This window comes from Notamacropus eugenii, chromosome 7, assembly GCF_028372415.1.
Source record: "Notamacropus eugenii isolate mMacEug1 chromosome 7, mMacEug1.pri_v2, whole genome shotgun sequence".
Lineage (NCBI taxonomy): Eukaryota > Metazoa > Chordata > Mammalia > Diprotodontia > Macropodidae > Notamacropus > Notamacropus eugenii.
This window is the reverse complement of record NC_092878.1, coordinates 55671537-55686537: the sequence shown is the minus strand read 5'-3', so window position 1 is coordinate 55686537 and position 15001 is coordinate 55671537. Positions and strand designations below refer to the sequence as shown.

General features: G+C 37.5%; 1 pseudogene; it reads right to left on the bottom strand.

Moving 5' to 3' along the window:
- The window catches only part of LOC140514474 (enhancer of rudimentary homolog pseudogene), a 73367-nt pseudogene that overhangs the window by 18399 nt on the left and 39967 nt on the right, over positions 1-15001 (bottom strand).

Below are 15001 nucleotides of genomic sequence, written 5' to 3'. Positions count from 1 at the left end.
TGAAAATTATTATGTTGGAAAATTTTTTTCCAGGTCTGAACAATATGTACTAGCTCTACCTGCATTTGCCACAACCAGTCCCATCTTCTTAACCAATCCAACTTCTCTCAGATGGCTACCAGATACTCCTGTGGTTGGGAACCACTCACACAGAAGCCACAACAACCAAAATAACACTGCTTTGACACAGTGTTCCTTCATGATGGATTAAGTTGATCCACTAATTTTCATTCTTAAACAAATGTCTGTTCGTGTGTGTACATGTGCATATATGCATGCAAAAGTCATAGTACCCTTCTCCTGTTCCTAGAGAGTGACTTTGTCTTCTCCAAAAAGTGTTTTCAAAAGGCATTAGGGCTTCAAACCCTACACATTCCCTTGTTATCCCTTCTTCTCTTGGCCATCTCAACCTTTCTTTATGAAGGTAACGTTCAGGTATGTGAAATTCCTTCAGAAACTTAATGTGTTGAACAAATATAAGGAATTATTTTTAGTATTAGGCTAAGAGAATTCAAGCAACACCCTTCAACAATTACATGGAGGTTTCTCGAAAAGTCAGACAAAGAGGGAATATAGAACTAGATGTATCTTATAACTTCCTCATTGAACCTATTACCATATTTACATTAGAAAACTTTGATGTTTCTTTTGGAGATCATCACCTCCACCTAATGAAGGTGTCTGTGGCCAAGACATCCAAGAGATACCCTCTCTTTGAGAGCTGGTTATCACACTCCTTCCCAGTCAGTGCAAGTGTGCATCCATACACATATAATTTCTTTTAGACTTTAGGAATATTGGTCCATGTTTAATTTCATGGAAAGAACTTAATTATATAGTCAGGGGTTCCCAAAAAAACTATTTCCACAGAAGATCATTATTTCATGGTAGAAGGAAAGGACAAACAAACTGTACCCATAAAATAGGAATAAGGAGACCTGGGATCTGTCTTTAATGCTGTCACCCAGCAATTGTACATTTTTGGACAACACACTTCAACCATCTAAGTTTTAGTTTCCTCCCCTTTAAAATAAGGGATTTGGATCAGATGATCTTACATTTCGTCCCAGTTGTAAACTTCTATGATCATTTGACCATCACCTTAAACATTTGAATATAGTTGTATGATTTCGCAGGAAATATTTTCTTATGAAATTCTTTGATAGGGCCATAGGATCATAGGTTCAGTGCTGAAAGGGATATTAGAGACCATCAAGTCCAATGAGACATAGGGAGTTTGAATGACTCGCTCAGGGTTGTGTAGCTAGTAAGTATCTGAGGCAATTTTGAATCCAGGTTTTTGAGTTCAGTGTTTTATTACAATGCTACTTCAGAAGCGAAATGGAATGTTTGAAATGACACTTTAAAATCATCATTTCTTGAGCTGGACCTGGTAGGAATCTTTGAGATCATCTAGGCTAAGAGGAATGATTTACTCAAGGTCCTAGAGTTATCCAAACAGCAGAGTCAGGATTTGTATTCTTTCAGTCTAGTATTTTTCAATTACCCAATGATAAAGCCCCTTTTCATTTTTCAGTCATTTTCATTCATTTCAGATTCTTTGTGATCCCATTTGGGATTTTCTTGGGAAAGATAGTAGAGTGGTTTGCCATTTCCTTTTCCAGCTCATTTGACAGGTGAGGAAACTGAGGAAAACAGGGTGAAGTGACTTGCCCAGGGTCACATTGCTAGTAAGTATCTGAGGCTGGATTTGAACTCATAAAGATGAGTCTTCCTCATTCCAGGGTTGGCAGAACATGACCTAGCTGCCTCTAACAGAGCCCCTTTAGAAGCCTAATTTCATAACATGGCCAAAGCTTTGTGTCCCAACTTATATCTTGGTCACAAACAAGTAGCTTCCTTTTAAGGAGCAGAAACCAGGTTGTGACAGATGTAGGGAAATAAAGCTTGCAATGAGATATTTTGAAAAATAGTGACAGTCAAACAAGTTGTGGTATATGATTTTGATAAAATACTACTGTGCTATAAGGAATGATGAGATCAATGATCTTAGAAATACATGGATAGACTTGCATGAAATAATGAAGAATCAAATAAGTAAAAGCAAGAAAACATATACAGTAACAGCAATAGTGTTTTAACAACCACTTTGAGTGGCTAAGTCATTTTGACTATTATAAATACCCAAATTAACAGCAAAGGATGTATGAAGGAAGATGCTATCTGCATCCAGAGAAAGAAATGATTAATAGAAGTATGTATAGAATTATTTTATGCATGTGCACACACACACACACACACACACATATTTGTGTTTAGTGGTAGTCATCTCTAGGGTGGGGGAAAGAAAAAAAAGAAACATTATAACTTTATTATATATTTTAAAAGAATAGCAAGTTGTACATAATTGATTTGCAATTTCATGTACAATCATCTTTTAAAAACCATACTATGTGATGGAAATGCTTTATTTCATCAATTAAAAAATTAAAAAAAAAAAAGAAAATTAGTGACAATGATTGGAGCCCCCATTAACAACCATAACTTTTATTTACATCCTAGTGTGATGATTAAAAAGGTTTGAGACATAGTTTCTGAATTTAATCATTTTATTAATGAAGCCAGTAGATTATTAATAAAAGGATGTTCATTTAGTCACCTCTCTTAGACCAAAGACCCCTACTAGCAGTGGAGTCACAATTTATATGCCCTTTGAAAAGTAGATGTTTCCAAGGGATGGCAATCAGCTGTGATTTGTTAATACAATGGGAGGTGGGCTATCTTGCAGTACATGACTTAGGTCACTCAAATGTTGGTCAGAGAGACATCAATTTCCATATTACATCTCTTTATGATGGGGAGAATCAGCATTTTTCCCAGGCCTGTCTGAGCCAACACAATAAACAGGAATACACCCATTAGCCCAAACTTAGAATTTCTTTTACTGTTTGATTAGATCTCAGATTGGATAAATCTCTATGAGAGACTTCCCACATCGGTTGATTTCTAGATAAGGAAGTAGGAAAGAGGGACACCTTGTATCTAATGAAATAGTTACTAAATATGAGAGGAATATTCATTTCTCACATTGGTATATTATCCAGTTGAGGCTACGGGTGGCTTGATAAAATAGAAAGAACAGAAATTTAAAATGGCAATCATTTGGCAAAGACTTTACATATATCTTTCACTGTCCAAATTAGTGTCCTTTCTTTATAATCCTGCCCTTGCTTTCATGTATTTCAAATACTAAACAACTTCTATGCTCAAAAGCACTTTATTAGGCACTGGGAATACATCAATGATAAACTAAACAATCCATATTCCCAAAAATCTTATAGTCTACTAAGGATATACATAATAAACATGAAGACAAATAAGCATTAGAGTGGTAGAGTGTGATAGAGGCACAGACAAAGGGCTCATTTCAGCTCAAGGTATGAAAGTAGACTTCATGGAGAAGGCAGAAAGTGAGCTGGTCCTTGGAAGGAAGAGAAACATTTCTTTAGGAAGAGGAAGGAATGTTTTGTAGGCCTAGGGGATGGCCAGTGTGAATGCATGGGGTAGGAAACAGCTGAATAAAATCAGGGAACTTAAGTATGAAGGGAAATGATATGAAATAAGATTGGAAAGGCAGGTTGGAGCCAGACTGTAAAGTTCCTTATATGCTAAATTGAAGAGCTTGTTATTTTATCCTACAGGTATGTTAGCAGTTGACCTGCTTAGCCATCTTGGCCATATCATAATTACAAGCGACATTCCTTCTAGCTGTTTGGAATGGGAAGAAGGGTGGAGAGAAGAATTCTCCTTATTCGCACCTTAGCTCTGCCCAGAACCATAGCGAGTCCCAAAAAGTCACGTTGGATAAAGCAGGCAGCTTTCTGTTATTGACAGAATAATATTCAAAACAGATTTGTCCCTTGGAAAAAGGATTGGATGGAGAGGATGATCATGATTCCAGGGAACAGATAATGACAGTTCTAGGCATAGTTCTAGGGAACTACAAGGGAAGAATGTCGTCTATATTGTAAAATGTGGTCACTCAGTTGTCTTTGCTTAACTGTTTCTCTTGTTTTTATTACAAAGGAAGGTTCAATTCTAGTGTGTGTGTGTGTGTGTGTGTGTGTGTGTGTGTGCGTGTGTGCGTTTGCGTGTGCATGTGCATGTGCGTGCATGCGTGTGTGTAGGGGGCATACACAGAAATGACAATGTGGCCTTGGGCAAGTTCTTTAGGCTCTCCGGGCTTCATTTTCCTCATCTCTAAATTGAGGGGATTGCAGTAGATGGCTTCTGAAGTTCCTTCCAAGTTCTAAATCTATGATCATAAGATATTTTTAAAAGTATTCATAAAACTTAATTGAAAACAAAATTAATTTATTTTTACTCCCTCTCTCCGTTCTTTTTTCTTCTTCAGAGTGCTCCATTTTCATTTCTCTTAGGCTCAATCTCAGGTTTTAGCTCTTGCTGTAGTTCTCACAGCAAATAATTGATGGATGGAGAAAATGTTATTAACAGGTAATAGGGAGCCACTTCAATTTCTTGAGCAGGAGAGTGCTATGTTCAGATATTATACATAAGGAAAATTATTTTGGCAGCTTTGTTTGGCTGGGTTGGAGGGGAGAGATTGGAGGCAGGGAAACCAGTTAAAAGATTATATATTACAATAGTCTAAGAAAGGAGGTGGGTGAGGGGTGGTAATTGTATGAGTGGAGAAAAACATCTAAATTGCATAGGTGAGTCCTAGAGTTGACAGCTGTTTGGTAGCCTATTTTTCTAACCTTATTGGCCATTACTCCCCACCTCCCTCCACTCTTTATTCATGCCCAACTGGTCTTCTTTCTGTTCTTCACACATGATATTTCATCTCCCCTTTGCTGTCATTGTTCTGGTGGTCTCCCATGCTTGAGATGCACTCCCTTCTGGCCTCCATCTCACAGAGTGCCTTCCTTTAAAATACAGACCAGGTATTATCTTCTGAATAAATCGTTTCTCTACTCGCCCCCCCTCCCCGCAACCAGTGTTTTCTCTTCCAAGCGACTTTATATTTAACAATTTTGTATATATTTGTATTCATTTATATTTGTATCTATTTGTGTTGAACTTAATGTTTATATTTTAGGGCATGCTTATTATCTCCTCCATTAAAATATAAGCCTATTGTGAGAAGGGATTGTTTTATTCTTTGTACCTGTAGCTCCAGCTTTTAGCACGGTGTTTGGCATATAATGAACACTTAATAAATGATTGATTGAGTAAGGGGAGGAAGAAGAGTCAAAGATGATTCTAAGCTTTCAAGTCAGGGGGATGAGGAAGCCATCAGTGGAAATGGGGAAGTCAGGGAAAGGGGGACTTTTAGAGGGGAGATGATGAGTTGACCTTTGGTGACATGTCATAAACTTGCTACTTATAGATATAGATATCTTATGCTCAAGGTCCTCCAATACCATGTGGACAACATCTTTCTGAAACCGACTAGGAAAGTTCAGGAAGTAGTCTATTTAGATAAGAGATCTGAGATAAATCTGATTAACACTCTCTTATCATTGATCTCTATGCTAACATAGGGGCAGCTAGTGGAACAGGGGATAGAGTACCAGATCTAAAGTCAGGGAGACTTGAGTTCAAATTTGCCCTCAGACACCTATTAGCTATGTGACTCTGGGTAAGTTATTTCATCTCGGTTTGCCTCAGTTTCCCAATTTGTAAAATAAGGATGCTAATAACACCTACCTCCCAGGGTTTTAGGGAAGATCAGATGAGATAATAATAGTAAAGGGTTTGGTATATGCTAGATGGTATGTAAATGTTGGCTATTAATAAATATTATTATAGAATTATAAATAGTGTTATCATATTATTATTTACAGCACATCCCAAAATATGTGTGTACATATATATGCATATATATATATATATATATATATATGCATATATACACATGCATACATACGCACCTACGTGAGGACCCAGGCTCCTCATGTACTCACTTCAGGACTGTACAACTTCCACTTGTCTTATCGACTTTTCTTAACTTCTTCCCTTTATTTGTTTTTCTGGTAGAAATACTCTGAATCTCCCTCATCGTTCACTTTCCCCAAGCTCCTGCAAACAGACTGACTCTCCTAGAATCAGTCTTTGATTCCATATAAGCCCATATTATAGTTCATCTTTTCCTTTTCATATAGGTTAATGAACCCCTTTCTTGGTCAATAAAGTCCTTCACACCAATGTTAGTTCTCCATCTGTGTTTCTTCCTCTGTCACTCACAAGCCAGTCTCCAAACATGCCATCTCCAGTCTACTTCCTGATGCCTTTAAACAACCCCTATGAGTAACTGGTAAGATCTTCATGATTTTGATTGGTTGTGTTGAAATAGTGTTGACATGACCTTAATTCCATATTTATTAGCATATACTCAGTAAATGCTTGAGGCAAATCTGGGATTAAAGTCTTTGTGTTTCTTTCCAGTCTGCTTCTCAGTACTTTTCCTTGAAAAATCTTGTGAAAATACATCTAGATGATACCCTAAAATTTTAGGATTCCATGAGTAGATAAAATTTTCTTTGGTTTTTTAACACAACTGACACAATAAAAAGCTTTCTGTAGTTAAAATGTGAATCTAACAAAATTCAAGACAAGGACCTATAAAATACTCAAAGATGGAAATAACAGTTAATATTTATACGATGCTTTAAACTTCAAAAAAGTGTCTTATTATGTCTGTTTTACATGTGAGGGAACTGAGTCTAAGAAGGGTCAATTGACTTAAGGTTTAGTAAACTGTGACTGAGGCAGGATTTGCACTCAGGTCTTCCTGATCCCAAAATCTGGTTCTTAAGCTATTGTACCTTCTAGTCACATCTGAGAGCTATAAAGAAGAAAAACTTAGGAAAAGAACACATAACATTTTAATAAAAATGTATTAGAAACATTACACACACACACACACACACACACACACACATATATATATATAAAACAATGTATCATGAGTTCATGATTTCCTGTGTGGAAATTACCTTCATCCATGCAAATTGTAATATTTGTTCTCTATAACAGGGCTTCTTAAGCTTTCTCTACTGGACCCCTTTTCGCATTTAGGCAGTACTCCTTGGCATTGAGTGGTCTGAGGCTACGGTAAAGTTACCCAATGCAAGACAGGCAAGCACCGACAGAAGCACCTCAGATTCATGTCTGATTTTTAATTAATTTTTGGTCTTTGTGCATTCAGAAAACTTTTAATGTTGTCAATTTTTTCATGACCCCATATTTAAATTTAAGAAGTTTAAGAGGTGTTGCACATCAAAGTACCTGTCCATAACTTATACATATGAATAAGATGTATATATCTCTTTCTTTACATAGTGGTTTGGTGAAAATAGCAGAATGTCTCTATTTAAAACTACTTGAATATTATTCAAAAATTAAGCTTTGATTAAAATGTCTTGTCACTCCAAAGTCTTCCCCCACCTCCCAGAATTTAGTCTGTATCAGGGGGAACTTAGAGCCTAATTCTGTGATGGTTATATTTGCTAAAATACTCTTTAATACTAATTAACCCACAAACACCTATCTGGTGAGTGGTTAGGGTTGAAAATGATGGACAATGCAGACAGCTGTGCAAAGAAGACAGTGCAGCTGTCTGCAACCATTCATTGACACTCCTGTCTCCGAGTTTAACAGATGTTCTCTTGACAGTAGTGATTGGTGTTGGAACCTGGCAGTCTCTGAGGTAATACGGTAGGGGTGCTGTGCCTGGATTTGTGGGAGAATGGGAAGAGTAAATATTAGGGGTGATGGAAGATTATATGTTTTACTCATGTTTCAAGCACTGGATTTGTGGTAGCTCTGGGTTCCAATGCCTTTCAACAGAGCAATATCAGTATTTTAGACACTAACGACAAGACCCTGGAAAAATCTGGTGGGCAGTTTTGGTAGAGGAGTCTTCAGGGAGTAGGCAAAAGATCTAGTCTATATGCACATAATTAATGAGAATAATAATAGCGAGCAGTTATATAGCATCACCTAATATGTGCCAGGTATCGTGCCAAGAGCTTTACAAATATTATCTAGTTTGATCCTCACAACAACTTGGGAGTTAGGTGTTATTATCTCCTTTTACAGATGAGGAAACCAACTCAAAGAAGGGTTAAGTGACTTACCCAGGATCATACAGCTAATAGCTGTCTCAGGTCATATTTGAGCTCAGGTCTTCCTGACTAGGCTTAGTGCTCTCTTCACAACACCAGCTAGCTGTGGCAAGTGAGAAGTGCTTCTGGGTGCTTGTTTACATTTGTTAGCCAACAGGATATCTGAGAGAAAGGTAAGTTTGGAGAAAATTAGATGAGTTAAAAAAACAAAATTAGAAAAGATTATCAGGGGTGCCATGTTATTATACAATCTGTCTTCCTTGTTTCTGTTACTTTCTGGATCTGAATATTATAGATCCAGAGTCAAATGACCCAAGCAGCCATATAGTCCAAACCAATGAGGAAACTGAGGCCATGGAGGTTAAATGACTTGCTCCAAGTTGTAGTATAGTTAATGTAAAACTCAGGAGTTGAACCTTGGTCCTCTGACTTCAGAGCCAGTGTTCTTTCTGTTTATTATCTCTATGAACTTGGGAAAACTCTCTTAACTTCTCTGAGCCTCAATTTTCTCATTTGTAAAAGGAAGGGGTTTGACAAGATGGTCTCTGAAGTTCCTTCCAGCTTCAGAGCTGTTATCCAATGATCCATTCTGTGATATTACATTGTAATAATGGATGGTATATGGTCTAAGGGAAGAGTCCCTTCCCAGGGTCCTTCATTCCAGTAGCATGAAGGAGTGCCTTTGAGAGGATCTATAAGAAATCTGAGGTAGTTAGGTGGTGCAGTGGATAGAGCACCAGGCTTGGAGGCGGGAAGACTTATCTTTCTGAATTCAAATCTGGCCTCAGACACTTACTAGCTGTGTGACCCTGAGCAAGTCACTTAACTCTGTCTCAGTTTCTTCATCTGTAATACAAACTAGAAAAGGAAATGGGAAATCATTTCAGCATCTTTGCCAAGAAAACCCCAAATAGGAACATGACTGGAAAAACTACTCAACAATAACAACATAGGAAACTTGGAAGCTGTTTTTTTCAGGAGATGCCCTTCTGATCACCTAGAATTCTTTCCCTAAGAATAACAATACTTTTGTTGAAAATATTCTCAATTTTGTTTCCTTCTCTGATGTACAGACAAGTGCTGTAGAATATATGGAGACTGGGGAAAATGTTTGGATCCAAATTATATGGTATAGATGAACTTTCTGAACTTTGTGCATACATAATCATCTATATCAAAAAGAATGTGACTCAGTTTAAATCTTGATAATTTCCTCACATTTCATGGACGTGATTCTAAATTATTATCTCTTACCCTAAATTCCTTCCCTTTTTGATCATACCTCCAAGGGCACCATTGCTTGAGTATATATCCCAAAGTTCACAAAACTCTTACAAACATTAGCAAATGAATGGTTAGTTTAGATAGAACACACACACGTATACCTCCGATGTAAGCAGTAAGGAGTCCACAGTTTACATTTTTGTCTTTTTTTAAAGAGAAATCATATTCCATATGAGCCAGTCTTTCAGCCAAGAGAGTGTAGAAAGAATCTTCTCCCCCCTCTCCATAGTCTTTTTCTGTCTCTTGACTCTGTCTCTTTCTACCTCTTACACACTCCCTTTTTAATCATGTTTTTAATGCCCTTTGTAGACAGAATGAAGTAGAATATAAATTATGTTTACCCATCTTAGAACAAGCTGTTCCTCAGCGACATACCAAGACACCAAAAATGAGACAGATTCTTTGGATAATACCTTCTTTGTGAGCGAGGATTGAATCACTAGGTCTAGAAACAAATGATTAATCACAGCCCAGCTTTAATGAGAATGACCACAGTCTGTGAGGTCCCTAAATTCAAAAAAGACAAATGTGTATGGCAGTAGTTCTTAACCCTTTTTTCTGTCGTGGTTCCCTGGCTCAATCTGGTGAAACTTATGGACCCTTTCTCAGGATAATGCTTTTTGAATACATAAAATAAAACACACAGGTTTAAAAAGAAACCCAATTAAATTGAAATACAGTTATCAAAATATGAAAAAAAAGTTCATAGACTCTCTGAAATCTAAGCATGGACTCCTTGGACCCAAAGTCAAGGAGTTAATTTAATCTCTGGAAAGTCACGGTTTCTTAAAGGTGGCTTCTACAATAGTAGTAATGAAAAGTGTAAATATAAAATATGTAAACAAGCAAATACCATCTTCCTTTCTAGATATGTATCTGACCAATGAGAGGATTTTGGGCAGCATGTAGTTTGTGTCCTTATTTTCTTGCCCAATTTTTCCATTCCTCTCCTTCGAGTAGGATCAGGTACACTAATCTTTATGGTCCTAGAATAATAACATAAAACAATCCTGTTATTACCAACAGCAACCACAATGATGGTGAGGCTCAGACAGTTTTTAGACTAGATCCTCCTAAGAATGAAGGATATCAAAGATGTCCAGGAAAGGGTAAACGACCCATCCACACAAAAATATTTATAGCAACTTTCTGTGGTGGTTAAGAAAAGGAAACCAAAGGGATGCTCATCAGTTGGGGAATGGCCAAACAAGCGTGCTATATGATTGTAACGGAATATTATTGTGCTGTTCAAAATAACGAGCAGGATGATTTCAGGAAAACTTAGAAAGGCTTACATGAACTAATGCATAGTGAAATGAACAGAACCAGAAGTACATTGTATGCAGTGACAGCAGTATTGTCCAATAAAGAACAGTGAATGACTTAACTACTCTCAGCAATACAGTGATCCAAGACAATCCCAAAGGACTAATGGAGAAGCATACTATTCACCGAGAGAGAACTGATATGCATTGAATACAGAATGAAGCAGGCTATTTTTTCACTTTCTTTCTTTCTTTTTATTCTAGTCTTCTTGTACAAAATGGCTTGAGGAGCAGCTAGGTGGTGCAGTGGATAGAGCACCAGTGCAGGAGTCAAATCTCACCTCAGACACTTGACCCGCACTAGCTGTGTGACCTTGGTCAAGTCACTTCACCCCAACTGCCTCATCCTGGGCCATCTCTAGTCATCCTGATGAATATCTGGTCACTGGATTCAGATGGCTCTGGAGGAGAAGTGAGGCTGGTGGGCTGCACAGCCCTCCCTCACTCAAAACAAAGTCAAGTGCAAGTCATGTCATTATTTCTCTGATGGTATGGTCTTCAGCAACCAAGGACACACACAAAATGGCTACTATGGAAATGTTTTACATAACTGCACATGCATAACTTACATCTGATTGTTCACTATCTGGGGTGTGGAAGGAGAGAGAGAGAGGGAGAGAATTTGGAATTCAAAATGTTAAATAAAAACGTTTAATTTTTTTTAAAAAAAGAATGAAAGAAATCACAGAATAATTAAGTGTTTGGAATTTCCTCTTTAAATAGAAAGCACACATCATTTAAGTGAAGTCCTATGGGAGAGGAGAAAATGTGCTGGTTTGGAGACAGAAGACCTGTTTCAAGTTCTGGCCCCCTCTACTTATTAGTCATGTAACCTTGACAAGACTTCTTGGAGTCTGTTTCTTGGTGGAATACTTGAACCATCCATATCAATGTTACTGTGAGAAATGAGCGAGATAATGCATGTAAAGATGGGCCAGTGTGGAGAGGCTGATGGAATATTTGACTTAGAATTGAGAAAAAACTGGATTCTGCCTCAGTTACTTATGATCTGTGTGGATAAAAAAACAGCCAAATGGCTCTCTGACCCTCTAGCTCCTCTTCTGTAAAATGAGGAAAGGAATACTTGTAGTGTATGGCACACAAAGTTGTTTCAATGCCTAAATGAAATAATTTACATTATATACATGAAATACATAGTACTGATATATATGATATATTATAATTATAATATATATTATATAACATTGCTTTTAATGAATACTGGCTGATTGTAATGTGTTATATATAGGCACTGTGGTCAACATTAAATAGTCAGTGACAAAGTGAAAGAGCCCTTGACCTCAAGGAGCAAACACTCTAGTGGGAGAAAGGATATGGGTTATGTACAAAGAAAATATGGAATGATTTGGGTGGAGGCTGAGGGGCCAGGGGGCTAGGGACCCTTCCCCCAGAACAAATCCAATCCATTACTATGATGTAATATCACAAAATGAATCATAGGATCATAGCTCGAGAGCTGGAAGGAACCTCAGAAACCATCTAGTCCAACCCCCTCATTTTATAGATGAGGGAACTAAGGCTCAGAGAAATTAAGGAATTTTTCCCAAGATCACACAGAGAGTAAGTAGAAAGAACATTGTCTCTGGAGTCAGAGGACCAAGATTTAGCTCTGTTATATACTTCTATTATATGTAGAACATAACTTATGGTATAACGTATTATATAAGTTCTGTTAACTCTGAAGCAAATCATTTAAGCTTTCTGAGCCTTGGTTTCCACATTTAAAATGTGAAAGATTTAGATGATATGGCTTCTGGAATCTCTTTTGGCTCTGGATCTATAATCTTCAAATCCAAAATTTTAGATCCAGAAAGTTACATAAGCAAGAAAGACAGACAATTTTATGGTTGCATGGCACCCTGAGATAATCTTGGATGATCAGAGAAAGTCTGATGTAGGAGGTGTATGAAGGGAAGGTGGGAAGGGAATAAATTACAGGAATGCTGGACTATCTATAAAAAGGTATAAGGATGAAAAATGAAATGTTATCTGTGAAGCATTGCAAGTTGACCATCTTGACTGGAATTTGAATATGAATAATGTGTAATAAGTCTGGGAATATAGGTTGAAGCCCACCCACAGTTAGGGAGTCAGGACATGGATGGAAATATAGCAATGGGAGATCAAGAGAAAGTAGGAAAAGAATGAGGTTTTCTTATGAAAACCCAGAAAATGATTCCCAGGAAGAAGGAGTCATCAATAATGTTAAATGTTGAAGAGATGATTAGGACTGAGAAAAGATCACTGGATTTTGTAAATATAAAATCTTTGGAGAGCACAGTTTCAGCTGAGCAAAGAAATCAGGTCAAATTGCAAGGGTTTGAGGAGTATATGAAAAGAAATGGAGACAATAAGAATAGACATTTTTTTTCTAGAAGTTTGTATGGGAGATGGAAGATACAGGATGTTGGTTTGAAGGGATGGTAAGGTCAACTCATGTATTTTTAAGGAAGGATTAGAACTGAGCAGATCTATAAGTAGCAGGGAAGAAGCTGGTAGATTGGAAGGTATTTGAATTTAGAGGGAAGTGGATTGATTGTGGAAGTGATTTTTTCAGAAAGAAAAGCCTAGAAAGGGTAAAATCCAGAGTTGAGGGATTGGCTTTGGTGAGGCGAAAGGTCCCCTATTCATTAGAGACTAGAATAAAATAAGAAAAAGAGGAGAATGTCAAAGCATTTGGAGATGGAGATGGAAAGTCGGGAAGAAGAGTGAGTTTTGAGTGAATGGCTTCTGTTTTCTCGATTGTTGGGTTTGTCCTTCATTGCCAAAGAAGACCATGCCATCAGAGAAGTGATGACATGACTTGCACTTGACTTTGTTTTGAGTGAGGGAGGGCTGTGCAGGGCACCAGCCTCACTTCTCCTCCAGAACCACCGGAATCCAATGACCAGATATTCATCAGAATGACTGGAGATGACCCAGGATGCAGTGGGAGACCTTGGGCCCTTTAGGCCAAGGTCTATGCAGGCACTCAATGGATTTAATTGCAAGAAATTCTTGGATGAAGCAACTGATTACAGAACTGATCTATTTTGTGTATCTACATTTTACATACACTAATATATTAATACTAGCTAGTAGTAAATAATGCCCAGAAGAGAATGTTTAGTATCCTTCAATCCTAAAATTAATACATACATCTTAAATCCCAAGCCACTAAATATATACATAAATCTTAAATCCCAAAGATGAAATGGTAGAACAGAAGCAAAGAATTTTCAGCCATAGTGGGAGAAAGACATGTGACTAATCAGAACAAAAATAAAACAGTTTTCATGTCTTCTGATGAGTATAATTGTTCCTTGTCATCTTTGGTGAACCTCCGCAATGCACTCCTCTTCCTTCAATTCAATAAGCTTTTATTAAGATATTTTCTCAACAAAATATAAGGGAAAGTACTATGCTAAGAGGAAAGGGGAAAGAGTGTTGTGGGAGCTTTGAGGCGAGAAGAGAAAATCTGAAACAACCACTGAGGTGGATGGGAGAAGCTATTAAGGATGTGTAAAGGAATAATATTGATATAGTGAAATCCCAGTTGAGATTAAATTATGTAAAGTTGTAACAGATTCAAACAATGTGGTTTCTTGACTTCCACCAACATCCTTCAGTGGTCCTTGAGTAGGAGTGGACGCGGGTGGTAAGGGTAATCTGAGGTTACAGTTTGCTTAGGTATGAGTGCAATAGATAAGAGGGCAGGGAATTGACAGGAAGGGACAATAGGGATTTGAATTGGTTATCTGTAGAATCAATATTTGGAAAGGAGGAAAGCAAAGCCAGAATGGAGCCTGGGAGAACAGGGAGGGGTAGAGAGGCTAGAGGTTCTCTTGAGGATAAAGAATAGGTTTAGGAGAAATGAGGCTCAGGGGGAGATGGAATGATAGCTAATTATGATGACATCAAGGAATTTTGTAATGGAACATTTTGTAAACTTTAAAGCATTAAAGATAGCAAGTATTATTAGTCATTTTTGAATGAATATGGTACTGTGAAACTCTGAAGGACTATACTATTTGAAGATCTCATCAGAGGGAGAGTGGAAAGGGGGGGAGGAGGAGGAGAAAGAGAGAGAGAGAGAGAGAGAGAGAGAGAGAGAGAGAGAGAGAGAGAGAGAGAGAGAGAGAGAGAGAGAGATATTACAGAATCACAGGTTTAGAGTCAGGGACCTTAGAGACCATCTTTTTCAACCCATTATTTCTTATTTTATAGATGAGGAAACTGAAGCTGAGAGGTGTGGTATACTTTATAAACAATGTCTTCCAG